The 22,724-nt window shown below is 36.5% G+C and overlaps 1 long non-coding RNA gene across 1 annotated transcript in view; it reads left to right on the forward strand.

The window, feature by feature from the left end:
* The first annotated feature begins 7,387 nt into the window (after positions 1 to 7,387).
* Positions 7,388 to 22,724, forward strand: part of LOC132530929 (uncharacterized) — a 47,241-nt gene continuing 31,904 nt past the window's right edge. The window contains exon 1 of the long non-coding RNA XR_009543945.1: positions 7,388 to 7,569. This is a non-coding gene — a long non-coding RNA (uncharacterized LOC132530929). The remainder of the gene's footprint in view (positions 7,570 to 22,724) is intronic.

The following is a 22,724-nucleotide window of genomic DNA, read 5'->3' on the forward strand; positions in this document are numbered from 1 at the left end:
GTCAATTATAAATAAGGCTGCAGTAAACATGTGTGTGCAGGCTTTTGTGTAGACATAAATTTTCAACTCAGCTGGATAAATACTGAGTGTGATTGCTCCATCATATATTTATCAAGACTAAGTTGAGCTTTGTAAGAGACTTCCAAAGTGATGTGCAAAGTGAAATGTAAAGTCACATTTTGCATTCTCACCAGCAGTGAATGAGAATTCCTGCTGCTCCACATCCTGGTCAGCACTTGGTACTGTCAGTGTTTTGGATTTTAGCCATTTTAATTGGTATGCAGTGGTATTTCATTGTTTTAACTTGCAACTCCCTAGTGTCATATTTTGTTTCATCTTATCATGAAACCAACTTTTGATTTTATTGAGTTTCTCTGTTGTTTTCCTATTTTATTCTTTTCTCCTCTAACCTTTCATTTATCTTTCTCTATTTCATGTTTTATTTGCTTTTCTTTTCCTAGCTTTTTGAAGTGAAAGCTTCAATGATTGATTTTGGATCATTTTACTTCCTAATACAAATGTTTAAAGCTCTAAATCTCCATATAAGCACTAATAGATTTTAACATGTTGAATTTTTGTTTTCATTCAGTTCAAAATATTTTCTAATTTGCATCTTGATTTCTTCTTTGACTCATGACTATTTAGAAGTACATTGTCTAATTTCCAATCGTTTGCCAATTTCTTTTTTGTTTATGACTACTTTTGATTCTTAAATTAATTGTTTGGTTAGAGAACATACTTTGTATTATTTCAATCTTTTTAAATTTATAGAAATTTTTCTTATGGCCTAGAACATGGTCTGTTCTGGATGATGGGAGCATCTCCAGCCAAGATGGCTACAGACTCCTGTAATCCTTAGTTGGAGTTCTGTTAGCTTTTCTTGTATATTTCTTATTGTTTCTTACCTTGATCTATTTCTAGATCCATGAAATTATTTTTATTTTATTTTGTAGTTTTGTACTTTATTTGATGGGGGAATGGATTTTTTAGATTCTTCATGCCACCAGAGCCAGAAGTTGTCCCTTGGTGAAACTCGTTTCTATATGAGTAGACGGTATAAACTCAACCTTTGTTCTCTATGGAGAATAGTAAATCATAATAATAATCATAACCCCAAGATGCTTGGCTTTTTGGCACAATATTATTCTATAATAACAAATTCAACAGCTTACTTTGTCCTTTGCTTCTTCAGGGATGCTCTGACTGAAAGTAAGTCTTCTACTCCATGTGTTCTCTTTAGGACTTATACAGTGGATCACAAATTAAATGTTAATTGCATTCGTGGATTTGGCTCCATCCACAGTTTGAGAAAAAAATCTTTTTTACAGAACTATGAGTTCTTAATTCCACAGGCTTGGCTCTTCTCAACTGTGTAAGAACCATTTTTTACAATAGCATTTCCTAAAGATGCTGCAAGAAATGCTGCTCCAGTAAGGGCTCTGTTAAAGCAAAAGTTTCATATTCAAGTATATTTGGAAAACGCTGCACAGTGTATTATATTCTTGGTATTTAAAAATTTGCATTAGAATATTGAAGTCATTGAGAAGCCTGGGAATAATGAGACTTGTTTAACGTTTCTTAATCATTACTTGTTACGATTAAGCAACCATCTGCAAGAATTTGACCATAGACACATCCCCTGGCATCATGGATCCCGGTGCACGTGACTCTCAAGACTGTATTTTCATTATTTAAAAGCCTGTGGTCAAACTCCTAGAGGAAAACATAGGCAGAACACTCTATGACATAAATCACAGCAAGATCCTTTTTGACCCACCTCCTAGAGAAATGGAAATAAAAACAAAAGGGACCTAATGAAACTTAAAAGCTTTTGCACAGCAAAGGAAAATATAAATAAGACAAAAAGACAGCCCTCAGAATGGGAGAAAATATTTGCAAACGAAGCAACTGACAAAGGCTTAACCTCCAAAATATACAAGCAGCTCATGCAGCTCAATATCAAAAAAACAAACAACCCAATCCAAAAATGGGCAGAAGACCTAAATAGACATTTCTCCAAAGAAGATACACAGATTGCCAACAAACACATGAAGGAATGTTCAACATCATTAATCATTAGAGAAATGCAAATCAAAACTACAATGAGATATCCTCTCACACCAGTCAGAATGGCCATCATCAAAAAATCTACAAACAATAAATGATGGAGAGGATGTGGAGAAAGGGAACCCTCTTGCACGATTGGTGGGAATGTAAACTGATACAGCCACTATGGAGAAGAGTATAGATGTTTCTTAAAAACTAAAAATAGAACTACCATACAACCCAGCAATCCCACTACTGGGCATATACCCTGAGAAAACCATAATTCAAAAAGAGTCATGTACTAAAATGTTCATTGCAGCTCTATTTACAATAGCCCGGAGATGGAAACAACCTAAGTGCCCATCATCGGATGAATGGATAAAGAAGATGTGGCACATAAATACAATGGAATATTACTCAGCCATAGAAAGAAACGAAATTGAGTTATTTGTCGTGAGGTGGATGGACCTAGAATCTGTCATACAGAGTGAAGTAAGTCAGAAAGACAAAAAGACAAAAATATATGCTAACACATATATATGGAATCTAAAAAAAAAAAAATGGTCATGAAGAACCTAGGGGCAAGACAGGAATAAAGACACAGACCTACTAGAGAATGGACTTGAGGATATGGGGAGGGGGAACGGTAAGCTGGGACAAAGTGAGAGAGTGGCATGGACATATATACACTACCAAACGTAAAATAGATAGCTAGTGGGAAGCAGCTGCATAGCACAGGGAGATCAGCTTGCTGCTTTGTGACCACCTAGAGGGGTTGTAGGGAGGGTGGGAAGGAGGGAGACGCAAGAGGGAAGAGATATGGGGATATATGTATATGTATAACTGATTCACTTAGGTATAAAGCAGAAACTAACACACCATTGTAAAGCAATTATACTCCAATAAAGATGTTAAAAAAAAAAAAGCCTGTGGCCTTTGTGAAAATGTTCTTCCTTGCCCCGTATTGCATTATTGATTTGTTTCACATTTAAAGGAAAACACTAAACAATTGCTTTTTTTAGGAAGAGAAAATGCGTATTAAAGATTCAGTTTAGCTTTGAATACCTTGATAGGATACTGATAACTTTAAAGGCAAAACAGAATACAACATAGGATATCTTTGCTTTTCTCCCCTAAGACATCATTAGGCTTCATTAAATTATTGTAAAACTGTACAAAGTGAATTTTAGAGTTATGTTTCTAGTATTGAGTACTAATATTGAGGCAAAGTAATATTTTCAAGTAGAAAATTTAATATTAGCCACAAATAATTCCTACTTCTTCAACTCTCTGCAGATTCCAGTAGGAGATTCTTGAAAACAAATTTTTTTTTTGTCAAAATGACAGAGGTCAGGTTCACCTCTTTTTCTCTTTGGAAAAGTGGTGTTACATGAACAGCATTCTTTTCTGAATACAGTTCACTAGTATACCATGGTTTACACATGATGAAAGTTAAAATAAGGTTACAAAATGTTTTATGCACTTGAGATATATAGATTTAATTTCATTAACTCAATAGTGCTTATTCAGGGAGTTTTAAAGTTTTATTTAAAATATGATTTGGGGTAAATATTTGCTGTGTCTTCACTGTAAATGACAAATTAATTTTTATGTGGTTTAACTTACTTGAAAAAGTCTCTTGAGGTAATATGTAGACTTTAGGATTACAAGACACACACACACACACACACACACACACACACACACACACACACACACACTAATAGGGAGATTGAAATCGATTGTTAAAGTAATGGTTTGGGATTCCCAAACTAATACTAATCTATATAGCATCTTTGTTTGGATTGAAAAAAAGTGACCTTTCCCAAAAGTAATTTTATTTTCTGTGTCCAAGCCCTACACGTCTTTATTTTGTGAGTATATTTTGAGATTGACTGATTTCTTTAACGCTAATAGAGATATTTGTATTCGTTTTGTAGTTAGTTTTGATTACTTATTTTTTTTCTAGAAAATGTGTCATTCTTCCTAATTCTATTAAGTTTAGTAAGTTTTCTTTTTTTAACTTTTAAGACGAGCATTTAGCTCATTTATGGTTAGTCATTTTGTTTTCTAACATGTTGTATTCTAGGCGGTACATTTCTCCCTAAATACCTCCTGATTAACAGAATCCCATGGGTTTTATAACAAACTGCTTTTGTTGTAGGGCAGTTTCAAACATTTCCTAAATTTCAATTCAAATTTAGTTTCTGATCTGTGAAATAAGTATTTATTTATTTTGTTACCAAATGTATAATTTCAGTTCTCTTCTTGTTTTCTTTTTATGACAATATGATTATGAAATAAGGTTTATGTGCCAATTCTTAGCTATTCAAAACTTTTTATGGCAATTTAATAAATGCATCATATGTGCTTCCAAATAAATTGTATTCTATACTTATTGGCTGCAGTGTTCTATATGTGTACATTAGATCATGCTTCTTATTTGTGTAGTAAATCTTTTTATATATATATATATTTTTAAATTTTATTTTATTTTATTTTTTTCTTTGCAGCACGCGGGCCTCTCACTGTTGTGGCCTCTCCCGCCTCGGAGCACAGGCTCCGGATGCACAGGCCCAGCGGCCATGGCTCACGGGCCCAGCCGCTCTGCGGCATGTGGGATCCTCCCAGACCAGGGCACAAACCCACGTCCCCTGCATTGGCAGGAGGACTCTCAACCACTGCGCCACCAGGGAAGCCCTCTTTTTATATATTTTGAGAGGGATTTTTTTTCTGTTTTTTTGTTTTGTTTTGTTTTGTTTTTGTTTTTTGGTCAACTTGATCTATCAGCTTCTGAGGGGAGTATTTTAAAAACCCCCAGTCTGCCTACTAATTTTTCCACTTCTTATTCTTTTTTTTGCTTTATAAATGTTAAGACTTTGTACACAGCTTAGGATTGTTACATCCTTACATGAATTTATCCTTATATTATCTCATATGATTAAATAATTACCTCAAAAATGCTTTGCGGGGCATAGAGCCAGTTTGAGTAGATATTAATATTACTAAGCCATATTCTTGCTATTATTTTCGGTATTAGTAGTAGTTGCATTTTCTACTTAATGTGCACAGAGGTATACTGGTAAATGTTTAAAAACTGGCTCTCTGTAACAAAATCTCTAATTTGTAACATTTGCTTATTTCCCTGGTGTAAATACTCTCTGTGTGGCATAATGCAAGCAATCAACATGAAAGAACAGAAGCTGATGTGAAGACTTGTGCACAGCAGCTCTGGAGAGCTCTTGAGAGACTTTGTAACCTGGCTCTATCACATTACTGACAATACATTTTCTTTCTTTTTTCTCCTTTCCTTCCTTGTATTGGATTGACCAGATTTTTAAAATTCTCTTCCTTTTCCTTTACTGGAATGGAAGTTATACCTTTTATGTTATTAACTCTGTGATTACCCTTGAATTTTTTGCCATGCAGATTGATTTAAAAACTAACCAAGGGCTTCCCTGGTGGCGCAGTGGTTGAGAGTCCGCCTGCCGATTCAGGGGACACGGGTTCGTGCCCCGGTCCGGGAAGATCCCACATGCCGCGGAGCGGCTGGGCCCGTGAGCCATGGCCACTGAGCCTGCGCGTCCGGAGCCTGTGCGCCGCAACGGGAGAGGCCGCAACAGTGAGAGACCCGCGTACTGCAAAAACAAACAAACAAAAACTAACCAATATCTCTTATCTTCTTGAATAATCTAAGGTATCTTAGGTTGCTTTAGTTCTGATCCCTTTTCCCTACTTTCATGTCATTCCTGTCTTGTATTTTAGTTCATGCTTTTTAAGCCTCTCCAAATTAGTCAAAATATCATTATTTAAGAATTTTAAGCTATGTTTTCCAGTGCCTCCTTGAGTTGTCATTATCATGTATATAGCAGCTGTTTTTAAACTGTGTTCTGTGGTTCCCACTGAGATCATAAAGGTGTCCTAGGGGCTGCTAATGTAGATGTGAGAGAGGCCAGATAGGCAGTGTTCAAAGTTTCCACCTCAGTTCTAAACATCTGCCTCTTTTTGGCTGTTTTATTCCTAATACTCTTTTTTCAACTGAGATATAAGGAAAATACAATAAAAATCATAAATGTTTGTATAGAGTTTGAACAAACGTATATACAGCCATGTAACCGCTACCCTGTAAAGGAGAAAACCATTCAGCACGTGAAACACACACACATACACACACAGCTGAACTTTCTGCTTTCTTCAGGTGGGGGAACTATGTTGGTCAGGCACTGTCTCTAAGCAGAGCAGAATGCAGTCTTCCATAGCGTGTTTGGGAAGCATGACATTCAATAATTAACGTCACTGCAGTTCAGACATGTGAATGATTTACCATTACTGTAGGTGGATAAGACTTTCGGTGACTGGCTAGCACTCAGAATCATGTTCAGTGGAATGAGCCTCTTCCTGATGGGCTGCCTTTCAGAAGTGAAGGGCTTTTCTGTTTGGTTGCCTTGCCTAACCATGTTTACTGGAGTGAGTTGTCATTGGTTGATTAAGTACATTTAAAACTGGCTCTAGGGGTTAATTTTTATGATGACTAAAAGGCTGTCATTTATTTATTGAGGAAGTTAAAAATAAGTTCTGATTGCTCTTTTTAGCAAGGCAACAGAAGATCAGTTTTTTGGTTTGCTTTTTTCTACAATGCAGGACATTTTCTATTCACAGTTCTTTTTGGTTCTTTCACAGCCAACTGGAGTAAAGCCCATCATGAATTGCTCAGCTCTTCCCCGGTGTAGTTGATTCTCCTTGAAGATGAGGTTTGTTTTCAGGTCTCCTTTAAGATGAAGTTTGTTTGTGCAGGTATGATTTTTGGTTAGATAATTGATCAGCATGATTATATTATTCTGCTGTTGTCTTTGAGCTGTTTGTTGAATCACCTATCAGGACAGAAACTGCATACAAGCATTTAAGTTTATGGACAACAGATATTAAACAACTGTGAGAAAAACAAAAATAACTACGGGATGGAAAGGCACTGTAGAAATAATCCAAGGTTTTTCTAGGTTGCCCAAGAAAGCAGATCCCAGTGACTCTCTGAGTCTACTTTAGGTAGCCAGGTTGACTTTCTTTTTCATTTAGATATAGATTGATTCATTTTACGAGTAGTGTTAATTCAGATACAATAGAATAAGTTAGTAACAGCACAGATTTTCCCTGAGGAGCTAAAAGAAAATCCTATGTTGTCCAATGATTTATATAAGGAATTTAAACTTATTTTTGTGCTATATTACTTATTACAATATTCAAATTATAGAACAGACTTTTTATGCCTACCTAGAGTTGCCTAACTACTCTGTGGTCTGTTCCACTAGTTGTTATTTCTCTACAAAGAACTTCACAACTTTGGGATCTTTATAAATCTGAAGGCCAACAGAAGATATTCGGGAGTCATCCACTTGGGGAAGCCTAACTAATAGACTTGCAGAACAAAAAGCTGTGGTTCTCTGTGAACACTGAAGAGCATTGCTTTTCACACAAGATGAAGAATACAGGTGCTTCCTGAGAGAAGTGAACAACTTTTGTGAAGCTGTAAGTATATTGTTTTTAAGGTGTTGTTAAGACAGTCATATTTTCATCCCCAAAATATCTTATCCCCTTTTTCTGGTGCCCTAAACTTGTATTATCTACAAGAGATTCATTATTAGTAAAGTCAGTGTAACATACCTTAACTTAGTTTTTTTTAAAATTAGATGACCAGCAATCACTTGGAAGAGCTATTAAAGAGTTATGGTGGTAATTGGTTCTCGTATATTTTAAAAATAAGCAAGTTTATATTATTATAAGAGGAACATGGTAGGAAAAAGTCAGAAGTGTATAAACTTGTAAGGAAAAAGATACAAATAAAAGGATAATAAAAGTGTGCAAAGGAAAGTGTAACAGTCAGTGGTTTCAGGTATTTAGGAGGATCTGGTTTTGGTGGTGTTGAATGTAAGCTCTGTCCTGTCCATTGCCATTATTTATTCTGAGGATCTTGGGTTAGCGATAGACTTTTGTGGGGTTTCCTGAAAATCTTCCACTATTAGGACTTAATTAGTATAACTTACCAATTCCAGTTAAAATGCTTTCTGTTATTCTAGCGGTTTCACAGTAATGAAGACAGTGAATATTTTTGAGCAGGGGGCAAATCCTTGTAGAATTCATGAATAACTGCTGGTAAAATGGCCCCCTTTTACTGAATAGAATGGTTAAAATGTTCTACATTGAGAATAGGATATTCAGTCTTTTAGCTACAATCTGTGCTGTGGTTGTTTTAACAAGGGAGTATTTCAACCCTCCAGAAAATAAGCATACTATTATTTGTGCATATTCATCACCCAGAGGGAAGTCATTTTATAAAATTCAGTTAAAAATGCTCAAATGTTCTCTCAGAGCATGGTTCCAGTCTATGCCTTGCTTTTACACTTTCTCCCAGAATTATGTTACCTGTGGATGAGGCTGTATTTTGTTATCCTTAAATATTTTATCCATCAGTGTTTTTAATATTGTGGACATTTTCCCCTTACTGGGATGGATCGGATCATCTGGTGGAGAATTTTGACAAGTGTTCATTTCAAGTTTCATCGGCTGCTACCTCGTGATCATCCTGGCTTTGCCAGATCTTAGCCACGTGGGTCTTCCCATATGAGAGCTCCCTCTGTTTCTTTTCATAATTTAGAAAACAAATTTAGGGTACCTAGGATGGAATATCTGAACCCCTCCATGGATTTGACAAGTTCCATGGGCGGTTTCCATGAAAGGACTTCAGTCAGAGCAGACTTTTTAGCAGAATGGTCGGCTAAAGCATCTCCTCTATGTGCTGTTTTCATTGTATTCTTCTTTCAGGATGGTGTTTTTGTTTGCTTTGTTTTTCATGAAGACACTTTTGTTCTGATTCTATTTATTCACAGCTGCTATCATTATTTTTAGTTACTTGACATGTCCTAGAGAGGGCCACCACTGAGTGAGCCGAATAGATTTGACTTCTGGTAAAGAATGGATCTTACAAGATGGAATAGACTAACTGTTGTATGTGAACGTGGTATTTCTTCATTTAATTAAAAAAAATAAAGCCAACCATCATAATTAGCACAACAAGAACAAAAACAGCAAACCAGGATTTGTTTTAAAATGTCCAAATGATATGTTCTTGTTATGGAAACTGATAGAATTCAGAAACCAATCAGGAGATCCTCCTGCATTGGGGAGGGTAAAGGAATTGCTGAAATGATCTTATACCAGTCCAGGTGGAACCATCATATTTAATGGGAATTAAAGTATGATATATGAACATTTCTTTTACTAATTTAAAGACTGTAATTGCTCTAAAATTAAATATGCCAAAGTTTAGGGAACTAATAATTTAGCCCAGAAGGTATGCAGAGAACAAATATAAACACATGTGTTTTGGAAGACTATATATATGTGTGTGTGTGTGTATATATATATATATATATATATATATATATATGTATATACACTTCATTGAAAATGACATCCTAGTATGCTTAATATAAATTGTAGAAAGGTCCCCATTGTTTTCTTTTTGTCAAAAATCTCTAGAACATAAACAATAATGATATTCTCCTTATAATGAGCTCACAAATCCTCACAAAGATATATACAAGCATACACACATATACAGTGTTTTGATAATTCTGAGAAATATTTCCTTATTTTGCTGTTAGTTGGGAAAAAATATTTTCTACTATTAATTCACATCTCATGGAATTGTAAAGAATTTTTCATATCATGGAGAGATGTAGCATGCACCCTGCAGTATTTAGCCCATATATTTGCATGAATCTTTTCCCTCCTCAGTAATATTAATAAATAGATCTCTCTAACAAACCCACTGTAAATCTGTTTTCTAACACTAGTAAATTTTATATTTTAAATTGTTAGTCTTAAACTAAGATGATTACATACATGTATGATAACATTGTACACTTTAAACTTGACACAGCTTGTTTTTTTTGATATCCCATATTATTTACCCTTCTCCCCCAAACTAAAGGAAAATATAAACAACAACACATAAACAAAAGCTATGGCACTTTGTGGAAATAATACTATCCTCTTTTTCTTTATAGTTAGAATAATTATCATAATTTGTAATGCAGGGATTCTTCTATCTTATAGAAGAATATTTTCTTCTTATAGAAGAATATGTTCATGAATAATATATGAATAGTTCTAATTCTTTTACTGCAAAATAAGTCCTTCAGAAATCAGTAGCAATGATTACTTAGTGTCAAAATGTGTTAGTAAAAACAATATGGCCATATCATATAAGAAAATTTTTTAAGTTCTCAAACATCTAGCTCAAGGTTTCAGTATGTTTTACCCTCGAACCCTTGGTGTCATGGTGAAAACATGAAAAGATCTATAAGCAGGGCTGTGCTGACCCAGGTGGGTGTGGGTGAGGGTGACGTGGCTGTCCTCCACTGGGGAGGATAGTGTGAAAAGCACTAGTTCAAAAGGTTCAAGCTTTCAGCTAAAAATGTAATGCTGCAAGAGTGAAGTAGTGTTAGCAAAAGTTACAGAGCCTGGAAATCATTGCAGAAGCATCTGGAATTCATTAGAGGATCTTCAAATTTTCAGTAGCTTATGAATTATGTGAAGGGAATTGAGGTAGAGGAGGGAGATGAATTTAAAAGGAATGGCTTTTCCTTTGCACAGTTAGAGTTAATTCATCATAAAACAGTGTTAAATTTACACAGCAAAATTTGGAGACCAAGATTTTTAAACTGTAAACTTAAAATCGTGATTTGTGTTAGTGAGTTCCAGAGTCCTCCCAAAAAAATTCAACAAGGGATTTATTATCCCGGATGAGTTCCTTTACTTGAAATTGCTTCTCAAATTATTTAGAATGCTACCAATTGCTTAGTGCAGCACAGGTTAGGTAATTTGGATTTTAACTCAGAGAACAAGGTGGAAAAAGGGCCCTATAGAGCATTGCTGGCATCTGAGAGGGCAGAACAGGGGCAGGAGATGGCAGCGCAAGGCAGTGTCAGGAAGAGAGAGTCCAGATAAGATGTCACCTCAGCAGAGCACTAGGTCAGACCTCAATGGAGTTTGAATTTTGTATTCAAGAAGTGTGCCCTTGGTGCTATTTCTTACTTGTTTCATAATCTGTAAAATAAAGTGAGGATAATAATTGTAGAAGACTTGTAGGGTTCTACTGTGAAGATAGAAGACAGAACAGTGTGAAGTATCACTTCTGGTATGGCTATTACCCAAAAGGAAGGCAGAAAGACTGAAATAGGACTGGAGGGCATTGGAGATACATTTCACTCACTTTGCAATTTTGTTTGAGTCTGACTCCCCAAAGAAGAAATATTCAGGAATTCTGTTTTCTAATATCAAATGCAATGGGGAAGGATGCACAATAATATGGAACTGATCTAGAAAAGTTTGTGGTGGACAGTCCCCCAACTTGAACATAATTGGGAAAACAAAAGAAAAACAAGATCAAAAGTCAATTCAAAGAAATCAGAAAAACTGAGTGCTTTGGTGGAAAAAAAAAGCACCCCCCACTAAGACATTTGTATATTTCCACTTTGGAGGACTAATGTGACAAACTCAATAAGCTATTGTACAGGATATCAGTCTCTTCAGAATCTCATATCCAGGCTTCTGAGTGGCCTCTGTAGGAGTATTCCCAGGTGTCTTGGGTACATAACCCATTGCCTGCTTCCTGTGACCTGCCCTTGAATAAAATCACCACTTAGTAACCCATTATGGATGAAGTATATATTTTCCCCACAAAACAGTTTAATGTCATTTACCAACTCTCATGCTCCTCCTCTGGGATCGAAGAAATATTTGATGTCACTATATCTGAGATAAGAAGTATTATCACACATGGCAATGCCAAGCCCTTCATAGATTTGGCATTAAGATATGCCCTAGTCCTTAATTTGTCCAGGTTAAAAAGTCAGTATACTTAGAAACCAATTTAGAGCAATTCTCATTTTTTCCTCTATCCCACTGAAAAGTCCTCAGAGACACAATGGTAAACCTGCTATATGAAAAATTGACTGTTCAGCCTGTGATTCTCTTTTAATAAAAACTGTACAATGTTGAGCTAAAAAAAATATTCTTTGCTTCTACCCTATAGGGAATGAGCTTAAGCTTAGGAACAAAGGATGGCAGGAAATGTTTAGAATACTTTTCCCAGATGGTAGGGTTTACTGGAAGCTGGGCACAAGTTTTCTTCCCTCTATATTGCTGTAAGTCTACATCATTTAGGTCAAGTCGGAAATTAATGAATTGCCCAGTGTCCATCCTTTAGCACAACTACATCAGCCTCTTCTTTTCTCATACACAAAAATCCTCTTGTAAAATGACAACTGATTTCCATTGCAGGTTTAGATATGTTTCATGTTATCACCAAAACTTTGTAAATAATAGCTTTTATTCTTAGAATAAAATTTGTTTTAATATCATAAATTTAGTGTTATGTTTGAAAATCATGAAGGGTCTGGAGCCCATTTTCACATTTTTCTTTGGGAAGTGATATACCTCAATGATATTTGCATTTTGGGGACTCTATTAAGATGCTTGGTTATAATGTTTGCAACAGCCAAAGTTTTCTTTTTTTAATTTCAAAAACAGTAAAATATGATGCAAATATAAGAATTCTGTTTCTTGAGAACACAAATATGTATCTTAAAGACATTAAAAAATTGCAAAAACAATCAGTGTGTTCAGTTAAATCATACTTGTAGTAAAACAATTGAAAATTATATTACTGTTTAGAAAGGCTGTACTACTAAAGCAGAAAATTGGAAAAAGCTACCATCGGTGGGGTTTGGGGAGGGACTCTGCACCATTCATTTTATATAGTTGACCTAAAAATAAATGAAGTCTTAGAATCATCTAGGAGATTATGGCACTAATAAATGTCTCTGTCTTCCTCTTGAGTAATCTATGGAATCTTAGGTTGCTGTAATTTTGATCAAAAACACAAAACTTGAATCCATTGCATTGCATATTTGTTTAAAATGAATAAGCTGGGACCTTCAAGATGGCGGAGGAGTAAGACATGGAGATCACCTTCCTCCCTACAAATACATCAAAAATACATCTACTTGTGGAACAACCCCTAAGAACACCTACTGAATGCTGACAGAAGACCTCAGACTTCCCAAAGGGAAAGAAACTCCCCACATACCTCGGTAGGGCAAAAGAAAAAAGAATAAACAGAGACAAAAGAATAGGGATGGGACCTGCACCAGTGGGAGGGAGCCGTGAAGGAGGAAAGGTTTCCACACACTAGGAAGCCCCTTCACTGGTGGAGATGGGGGGTGGGGGTAAGCTTCGGAGCCACAGAGAAGAGCGCAGCAACAGAGGTGCAGAGGGCAAAGTGGAGAGATTCCTGCACAGAGGATCGGTGCCGACCAGCACTGACTAGCCTGAGAGACTTGTCTGCTCACCCGCCGGGGCGGGTGGGGGCTGGGAGCTGAGGCTAGGGCTTTGGAGGTCAGACCCCAGGGAGAGGACTGGGGTTGGCTGCGTGAACATAGCCTGAAGGGGGCTAGTGCGCCACAGCTAGCCAGGAGGGAGTCCGGGAAAAAGTCTGTACCTGCCTAAGAGACAAGAGAACATTGTTTTGGGGTGCGTGAGGAAAGGGGAGTCAGAGCACTGCTTAAACAAGCTCCAGAGATAGGCGCAAGCTACAGCTATCAGTGCGGACCACAGAGATAGGCATGAAACACTAAGGCTGCATCTGCAGCCACCAAGAAGCCTGTGTGCGAGCACAGGTCACTCTCTACACCGCCCCTCCTGGGAGCCTGTGCAGCCCGCTGCCGCCAGGGTCCCGTGATCCAGGGACAAATTCTCCAGGAGAACACATGGCGCAACTCAGGCTGTTGCAAGGTCACACTGGCCTCTGCCGCCGCAGGCTCGCCCCACATTCCATCCTGCTCCCTCCCTGCAGCCTGAGTGAGCAAGAGCCCCGTAAGCAGCCACTCCTTTAATCCCATCCTGTCTGAGTGAAGAACAGATGCAGGAGGGAAACCTGCACACAGAGGCAGGGCCAAATCCAAAGCTGAACCCCAGGAACTGTGCAGAAAAAAGAAGAGAAAGGGAAATTTTTCTGTGCAGCCTCAGAAACAGTGGATTAAATCTCCACAATCAACTTGATCTACACTGCATCTCTGGAATACCTGAATAGAAAACGAATAATCCCTAAATTGAGGCAGTGGACTTTGGGAGCAACTGTAGACATGGGGTTTGCTGTATGTGACTAACTAGTTTCTGATTTATATGTTTATTTTAGTTTAGTTTTTAGCACTTGTTATCATTGGTGGAATTGTTTATTGGTTTGGTTGCTCTCTACTTTTTTAAATTACTTTTTTATTTGAATATTATTTTTTTAAGTTTTAATCTTAATAACTTTTGTTTTATTTTATTCTTTTTTTTTTCTCCTTTCCTTCTGAGCTGTGTAGCTGACAGGGTCTTGGTGCACCAGCTGGGTGTCAGGCCTGAGCCTCAGAGGTGGGAGAGCCGAGTTCAGGACAGTGGACCACCAGAGACATTCTGGCCCCACAGATATCAATCAGTGAGAGCTCTCCCAGAGATCTCCATCCCAACGCTAAGACCTAGTTCCACTCAACAACCAGTAAGCTCCAGTGCTGGACATCCCATGCCAAACAGCTAGCAAGAAAAGAACACAACCACACCCATTAGCAGAGAGGCTGCCTAAAATTATAATAAGTTCACAGACACCCCAAAACACACCACTGGACTCAGTCCTGCCCACTAGAAAGACAAAAACCAGCCTCATCCACCAAAACACAGGCACCAGTCCCCTCCACCAGGAAGCCTACACAACCCACTGAACCAAATCTACCCACTGGGGCAGACACCAAAAATAAAGGGAACAACAAATCTGCAGCCTGGGAAAGTGAGACCCCAAACACAGTAAGTTAAGCAAAATGAGAAGACAGAGAAATACACAGCAGATGAATGAGCAAGGTAGAAACCCACCAGACCAAACAAATGAAGAGGAAATAGGCAGACTACCTGAAAAAGAATTCATAATAATGATAATAAAGATGATCCAAAATCTTGAAAATAGAATGGAGAAAAAACAAGAAACGTTTAACAAGGAACTAGAAGAACTAAAGAGCAAACAAATAGTGATGAACAACACAATAAATGAAATTAAAAATTCTCTAGAAGGAATCAATAGCAGATTAACTGGGGCAGAAGAATGGATAAGTGACCTGGAATATGAAATAGTGGAAATAACTACTGCAGAGCAGAATAAAGAAAAAAGAATGAAAAGAATTCAGGACAGTCTCACAGACCTCTGGGACAACATTAAAGGCACCAATATTCGAATTACAGGGGTCCCAGAAGAAGAAGAGAAAAAGAAAAGGACTGAGAAAATATTTGAAGAGATTATAGTTGAAAACTTCCCTAATATGGGAAAGGAAATAGTCAAGTCCAGGAAGTGCAGAGAGACGCATGCAAGATAAATCCAAGGAGAAACACTCCAAGACACATATTAATCAATCTATCAAAAATTAAATACAAAGAAAAATACTAAAAGCAGCAAGGGAAAAGCAACAAATAACATACAAGGGAATCTCCATAAGGTTAACAGCTTATCTTTCAGCAGAAACTTTGCAAGCCAGAAGGGAGTGGTAGGACATACTTAAAGTGATGAAACAGAAAAACCTACAACCAAGATTACCCAGCAAGGATCTCATTCAGATTCGACAGAGAAACTAAAACCTTAACAGACAAGCAAAAGCTAAGAGAATTCAACACCACCAAACCAGCTTTACAACAAATGCTAAAGGAACTTCTCTAGGCGGGAAACATAAGAGAAGGAAAAGAGCTGCAATAACCAACCCAAAACAAATAAGAAAATGGGAATAGGAACATACATATCTATAACTACCTTAAATGAAAATGGATTAAATGCTCCAACCAAAAGACATAGACTGCCTGAATAGATACAAAAACAAGACCCATATATATGCTGTCTACAAGAGACCCAATTCAGACCTAGGGACACATACACACTGCAAGTGAGGGGATGGAAAAAGATATTCCATGCAAATAGAAATCCAAAGAAAACTGGAGTAGCAATTCTCATATCAGACAAAATAGACTTTAAAATAAAGACTATTACAAGAGACACAGAAGGACACTACAGGATGATCAAGGAGTCAATCGAAGAAGACGATATAACAACTGTAAATATTTATGCACCCAACATGGGATTACCTCAAACATAATGCAAATGCTAACAGCCATAAAAGCGGAAATTGACAGTAACACAATAATAGTAGGGGACTTTAATACCCCACTTTCACCAATGGACATATCAACCAAAATGCAAATAAATAAGGAAACAGAAGCTTTAAATGATACATTACACAAGATGGACTTAATTGATATTTATCAGACATTTCATCCAAAAACAATAGAATCCACTTTCTTCTCAAGTACTCATGGAACATTATCCAGGATAGATCATATCTTGAATCACAAAACAAGCTTTGGTAAATTTAAGAAAATTGAACTCATATCAAGTATCTTTTCTGATGGCAACACTATGAGACTAGATATCAAATACAGGAAAAAAAATTGTAAAAAATAGAAACACATGGAGGCTAAAAGGTACACTACTAAATAACCAAGAGATCACTGAAGAAATCAAAGGTGAAATAAAAAAAATACATAGAAACAAATGACAATAAAAACATGATGACTGAAAACCAATGGGATGCAGCAAAAGCAATTCTAAGAGGGAAGTTTATAGCAATACAATCCTAACTCAAGAAACAAGAAACATCTCAAATAAACAACTTAACCTTACACCTAAAGCAATTAGAGAAAGAAGAACAAAAAAACCCCAAAAGTTAGCAGAAGGAAAGAAATCATAAAGATCGTATCAGAAATAAATGAAAACCCAAAGAACGAAAAATAGCAAAGATCAATAAAACTAAAAAGTGGTGCTTTGAGAAGATAAACAAAATTGATAAACCGTTAGCCAGACTTATCAAGAAAAAAAGGGAGAAGACTCAAATCAATAGAATTAGAAATGAAAAAGGAGAAATAACAACTGACACTGCAGAAATACAAAGGATAATGAGAGATTACTAAAAGCAACTATATGCAAATAAAATGGACAACCTGAAAGAAATGGACAAATTCATAGAAAAGCAGGACCTTCCAAGACCGAACCAGGAAGAAATAGAAAATATGAACAGAACAATCACAAGCACTGACACTGAAACTGTGATTAAAAATCTTCCAACAAACAAAAGCCCAGGACCAGATGGCTTCACAGGTGAATTCTATCAAACATTTAGGGAAGAGCTAACACCTGTCCTTCTCAAACTCTTCCAAAATATAGCAGAGGGAGGAACACTCCCAAATTCCTTCTACAAGGCCACCATCACCTTGATACCAAAACCAGACAAAGATGTCACAAAGAAAACTACAGGCCAATATCACTGATGAACATAGATGCAAAAATCCTCAACAGAATACTAGCAAACAGAATCCAACAGCACATTAAAAGGATCATACACCATGATCAAGTGCGGTTTATTCCAGGAATGCAAGGATTCTTCAATATACACAAATCAATCAATGTGATACACCATATTAACAAACTGAAGGATTAAAAACAATATGATAATCTCAATAGATGCAGAAAAAGCATTCAACAAAATTCATCAGCCATTTATGATAAAAACTCTCCAGAAAGTAGGCATACAGGGAACTTACCTGAACATAATAAAGGCCATATATGACAAATCCACAGCCAACATTGTTCTCAATGGTGAAAAACTGAAACCATTTCCACTAAGATCAGTAAGAAGGTTGCCTACTCTCACCATTATTATTCAACATAGTTTTGGAAGTTTTAACCACAGCAATCAGAGAAGAAAAAGAAAGAAAAGGAATCCAAATCGGAAAAGAAGAATTACAGCTGTCACTGTTTGCAGATGACATGATACTGTACATAGAGAATCATAAAGATGTATGGTGTATGGACACCAAGGGGATAAAGAGGCGGGGCTGTGGGGGGTGGTATGATTAATTGAGACTTTGGGATTGACATGTATACATTGATGTGTATAAAATGGATGACTAATAAGAACCTGCTATATAAAAAATAAATTAATTAAATTAAAAAATAAAACCTATCTAAGGAGACAAAAGACCTGTATGCAGAAAACTATAAGACACTGATGAAAGAAAGTAAAGATGATACAAACAGTTGGAGAGATATACCATGTTCTTGGATTGGAAGAATCAGCATTGTGAAAATGACTATACTACCCAAAGCAATCTACAGATTCAATGCAATCCCTATCAAACTACCAATGGCATTTTTCACAGAATTAGAACAAAAAAGGCCACAATTTGTATGGAAACAAAAAGACCTGAAGAGCCAAACAATCTTGAGAAAGAAAAACGGTGCTGGAGGAATCATGCTCCCTGACTTCAGACTATACTACAAAGCTACAGTAATCAAGACAGTATGGTACTGGCACAAAGACAGAAATATAGATCAATGGAACAGGATAGAAAGCCCAGAGATAAACCCATGCACATATGGTCACCTTATCTTTGATAAAGGAGGCAAGAATGTACATTGGAGAAAAGACAGCCTCTTCAATAAGTGGTGCTGGGAAAACTTGACAGCTACATGTAAAAGAATGAAATTAGAACACTCCCTAACACCATACAGAAAAATAAACTCAAAATGGATTAAAGACCTAAATGTAAGCACAGACACTATAAAACTCTTAGAGGAAAACATAGGCGGAATACTCTATGATATAAATCACAGCAAGATCCTTTTTGACCCACCTCCTAGAGAAAGGGAAATAAAAACTAAAGTAAACTAATGGCAACTAATGAAACTTAAAAGCTTTTGCACAGCAAATAAAAACATAAAGAAGACGAAAAGACAGCCCTCAGAATGGAGAACATATTTGTGATTGAAGCAAGTGACAAAGGATTAATCTCTAAAATATACAATCAGCTCATGCAGCTGAATATCAAAAAAAAACAACCCAGTCCAAAAATGGGCAGAAGAGGTAAATAGACATTTCGCCAAAGATGATATACAGATTGCCGGGAAACACATGAAAGAATGCTCAACATCACTAATCATTAGGGAAATGCAAATCAAAACTACAAGAGGTATCACCTCCACCAGTCAGAATAGCCATCATCAGAAAATCTACAAACAATAAATGCTGGAGAGGGTGTGGAGAAAAGAGAACCCTCTTGTACTGTTGGTGGGAATGTAAATTGATACAGCCACTATGGAGAACAGTATGGAGGTTCCTTAAAAATCTTAAACTAGAACTACCGTATGACTCAGGAATCCCACTACTGGGCATATACCCTGAGAAATCTATAATTCTAAAAGAGTTATGTGCCACAATGTTCATTGCAGCACTATTTTCAATAGCCAGGACATGGAAGCAACCTAAGTGTCCATCGACAGATGAATGGATAAAGAAGATGTGGCACATACATACAATGGAATATTACTCAGCCATAAAAAGAAATGAAACTAAGTTATTTGTAGTGAGGTGGATGGACCTAGAGACTGTCATACAGAGTGAAGTAAGTCAGAAAGAGAAAAACAAATACCACATGCTAACACACATATATGGAATGTAAAAAAAAAAAATGTTTCTGAACAACCTAGGGACAGGACAGGAATAAAGTCACTGATGTAGGGAATGGACTTGAGGACATGTGGAGGAGGTAGGGTAAGCTGGGACGAAGTGAGAGACTGACATTGACATATATACACTAACTAATATAAAAGAGATAGCTAATGGGAAGCAATGGCATAGCACAGGGAGATCAGCTCTGTGCTTTGTGACCACCTAGAGGAGTGGGATAGGGAGGGTGGGAGGAAGATGCAAGAGGGAAGGGATGTGGGGATATATGTATACGTATAGCTGATTCACTTTGTTATAAAGCAGAAACCAACACACCAATGTAAAGCAATTATACTCCAATAAAGATGTTAACAAAAAAATTTTTTTTAAATGAATCACTCTTTTTCAAGTTAAATGACAATAAATTTGAGTTCCTTTGGAGCATGGAACTGTCTTGTGCAATCTGGGAATCTCTGTTGTACTTATATCTGTACTTGTCATATATGTACTTGTGTACTTAGTGATTTGAGACTTTATGACACTTTTCACCATTACCCTTCTTAATTCAGAGAAATTAAACTAGTGGACTCTCTTTTTTCTTCCCTTTTCTTATCATTCCTTTAAATAGATGAACTTATTTGTTTTATTATGTGTGGCAGAAAACTCATTTCTTATTGAAATGTTGCTTGTACTGTAAAGCTAAATGAATTGCCTTAAAGAATCCTAGAAATAGGCATTGACTGACAAATGACAATGCAGAAAAGCCTTTAGATCATTTCTTACGGTGGGTATGTTTGCCAAGCAGCTTTCTAAAATGGTTGTACCAATTTACTCATCCCCTAGTGGTATATGAGAGCTTCAGGTGTTCCAAATCCTCACCAATACTTTGCTTTGTCAGTGTTATCAGTCTTTAAAGTTTTAGCTAGCTTGGTGAATATGTGCGATATTTCATTGTGATTTTAATTTTTTTTTAAGTTTTTTTTTGATGTGGACCATTTTTAAAGTCTTTATTGAATTTGTTACATTATTGCTTCTCTTTTTTTATATTTTGGTTTTTTGGCCACGAGTCATGTGGGATCTTAGCTCTTTGACCAGGGATCACACCCGCATTCCCTGCATTGGAAGACGAAGTCCTAACCATTGACCACCAGGGAATTATGCTTTGTGATTTTAATTTTCATTTCCCTGATGAGTAATGAGATGCCAATGCATAATATATTGGCTGTTTGGATGTATTTTTTTGTGAACGTGTCTATTAAAGTCTTTTGCCCCACACATCTGTAGCTTAGGAGAGAAAAAGGACGCAAGGTATAATTTTAAGGAAGTTTTGGGATTTCTTCTCAATGGACCCTTTCTCTGCATTACCCTGTGCCCCAAACCCTACCTGATCAGCCCCAAATCAGATTTCTGTTTCTTGTATTCAGTGATACCACCACTCTCTACTTGGGCTCTATCTTCCTGGGCCGTATTTGGAAATATTCTCAGGGAGATAGCCCGGGTGAATATGAACTCATATTATGTGCTTTCTATCTTTCAAAATTCATAGTCCCGTATTGGTTGCCATCCACGGCCCGAAAGAGTTGTTATACATATTTTTACACAGTTATAATGGCAGTTAATGGGGAAGGATGAATCTGATACCGGCTACTTAATTGTCTCTGGAACCACTGCTCCTCAAGTATTTTTTATTGTTCTGTTTATTCTTATTTTATAATTTTTAGTTCTGTGTTCTTTGGTTTTTCTCTTAAAAGTTATCCTTGAGGTTAAAACATTCATCCTTAACTTATTAACACTGAATACAAATTAGTATTTTTTCACTTTATGATAATACTTGGAACTTCAAACTTTAAAGTCCTTTTATTCTCCTCTCATCTTTTATGTTATAGTTGCCATGCATTTTAATTCTACATATATATTTGATTCTACAAGGCTTGTTATTGGTCTTTACATAGTAAATGATCTTTTATACTTACCTGCATATTTACACTTTCTAGTATTCTTTCTTTTTTTCCTGCAATTCTCTATGATTTAAGATTATTTTCTTTCTACTGAAAGAATTCCTTTTGATGTTTCTTTAACTTCTTTCCGTTTCTTTCATTATTGATTACCTTATTTTTTCTAACATCTTTATTGGCGTATAATTGCTTTACAATGGTGTGTTAGTTTCTGCTGTATAACAAAGTGAATCAGCTATACATATACATATATCGCCATATCTCCTCCCTCTTGTGTCTCCCTCCCACCCTCCCTATCCCACCTCTCTAGGTGGTCACAAAGTACCGAGCTGATCTCCCTGTGCTATGTGGCTGCTTCCCACTAGCTATTTTACCTTGGATTACCTTATTTTTTGAAGGTTAGTTTCACAAAGTGTAGCATTTTCGGTTGGCAGTGGGGGTTTTGGGGGTTTTTTTTGGTCTTTTTTGGCATGGTAGAAGTGTCATTCTATTGTCCACTAGCTTCTGTTTTTTTCTGTTGCTATCAGTATTGGTTTTGCTCTGATTTATTGTTATCTGGTAGCTTATAAGATTTTATCTTTTTTTTTTTAAATTAGCATTTTTACTATGATGCATCTAAGTAGGATTTACTTTGGATTTATCTTGCTTAAGGTTCCTAACCCTTCTTGAATTTCTGGCCTGATTCCTTCTGTCCATTTTGAAGTACTCTGATCCACTGTCTCTTCAAATAATGCTTCTTCCTTCAAACTCTTTCTCGCTTCTGGAACTCCCAACTACATGTATGACCTTTTTCTGATGATCTTTTCACTATGTTTCATTTTTCCTTAATTCCCTTGTATATATTTTCCATTAATTACTTTCCGTGTTTCAGTCCAAATATTTTCTATTGACATGTCCTCAAGTTCACTAATTCCTTTTTTTAGCTGTGTCTTATCAGCTGTGATAAATTGGATTGTCTGAATTCATTTATATTTATTATCTGGTCTTTCTCTTTGTCCTGTTCCTTGGTATTATTGGTAATTTTTAAATTAAATGTTCAACATTGTGCATTAAAATGTCTTGGTTGGGAGATCAACTCAATGCTTTGTGA

The sequence above is a fragment of the Lagenorhynchus albirostris genome, chromosome 12 (genome assembly GCF_949774975.1).
Source record: "Lagenorhynchus albirostris chromosome 12, mLagAlb1.1, whole genome shotgun sequence".
Lineage (NCBI taxonomy): Eukaryota > Metazoa > Chordata > Mammalia > Artiodactyla > Delphinidae > Lagenorhynchus > Lagenorhynchus albirostris.